Source organism: Schistocerca cancellata, chromosome 3, assembly GCF_023864275.1.
Source record: "Schistocerca cancellata isolate TAMUIC-IGC-003103 chromosome 3, iqSchCanc2.1, whole genome shotgun sequence".
In the NCBI taxonomy this organism is placed as follows: Eukaryota; Metazoa; Arthropoda; class Insecta; order Orthoptera; family Acrididae; genus Schistocerca; species Schistocerca cancellata.
Window position 1 is genome coordinate 634,694,208 of NC_064628.1, and position 1,411 is coordinate 634,695,618.

The 1,411-nt window shown below is 40.5% G+C and overlaps 1 non-coding gene across 1 annotated transcript; it reads left to right on the forward strand.

Annotated features, from left to right (window-relative positions):
• Window positions 1-203: 203 nt before the first annotated feature.
• Trnas-gcu (transfer RNA serine (anticodon GCU)) lies at window positions 204-285 on the forward strand. The gene has a single exon. It is a non-coding gene; the product is annotated as a tRNA-Ser (tRNA).
• Window positions 286-1,411: the final 1,126 nt, after the last annotated feature.

Below are 1,411 nucleotides of genomic sequence, written 5' to 3' on the forward strand. Positions count from 1 at the left end.
GTTTTGCTGAGTAGTTCTGTTACCCGGAACGAGTGTCGTGGGACGAGGTAACACCCAGTGGCTTTCCCCTCGTGTGATGTTTCCTTATGAACTAGACAAATCAGGGAGGAGCGAGTCATTTCTAATACTCAGTACTAGCTACCGCGTACGTGACATATCTTAGCGTGCTGGGGATCTGTCGTTGTGAGGCGCTACCCTGCCGTGACGAGGTGGCCGAGTGGTTAAGGCGTTGGACTGCTAATCCAATGTGCGCTGCACGCGTGGGTTCGAATCCCATCCTCGTCGAACATTTTAATGTCGTCATACTGTAACACTTAACAGTTTTCAACGAATGTGAAACAAATATACATACAAGCCCAGTTTCATTCAATTGGGTGGGAAGTTAATGATCTTGATAATATAAAGTACGGATTTTGTCGTATCTGCGCGAAATGTTTGTGGTTTTGCTTTGCTACAGAAAGAGAAGTTTTATTGCTCTTATTCCCATTTATTACAGTTATTATTCCCTTTTAGGAGAGCCCGTGGCGCCAGTCAATCAGTTTCAGTTTCTTTTCTTATTTTCTTTTCTTCACGAAACCTCTTGATTAATAAAATTCACCGTGTTTTTTCTTCCTCTCGTCTGTTCAGTTTTTCCCTGTAGTTTCTTTTGTTGAAACTTGTTCTTTTGCTGTTAGCGATTCCATGCCAGCTTGTACGCCTTTTGCAGTCTGTGTATTCTGTCTGTGTTGGAGATTGTGTTCAGTCCTGTGGTTTGGATGGTTTCCTCTAAATACTTGAAGTGAATGACCTGTGAAATTTTTCCATAACTTACTTTGTTATGGGAATTTCCTTCTTGATCTGGTCTCCATGAGTTTTTTCACAGCAACTTTGGAGTCCGGCTTTATAGGAGAACTCGTGCAGGTTATCTACTGCTAGTTTGGCTTCATATTTGTTGATCATTAATATAACCATGTAATCTTCAAAGGCCAAGCATTTCATAGATTATTTTTCCTTACACTTTTCAAATTTAGATACATTTGATTAGTTTTCCCATTCTCGGTTTATTTTTTACGAATACGATGTTGAACAAGAGTGTTGATAAGTCATATACTTGTCGGACTCCCGTGCAAATTTTAAATGAGTTTGAGATTTCTCCCACGAATTTTATTTTTGTGGTGGTTCCTTATAATGTTTCCCGGATGATAGCTCTGGTCTTCTACCGAATCCTAATTCTTCCGGGCTATTACTCTGTCAACAGGCTCGTAAGTCTTTTTAAACTCCACAAATGTGTAGTGTTCCGGTAGCGTCTTCTTTATAGTATGGTTCAAATGGCTCTGAGCTCTAAGGGACTTAGCATCTGAGGTCATCAGTCCCCTAGAACTTAGAACTACTTAAACCTAACAAACCTAAGGACATCACACACATCCATGCC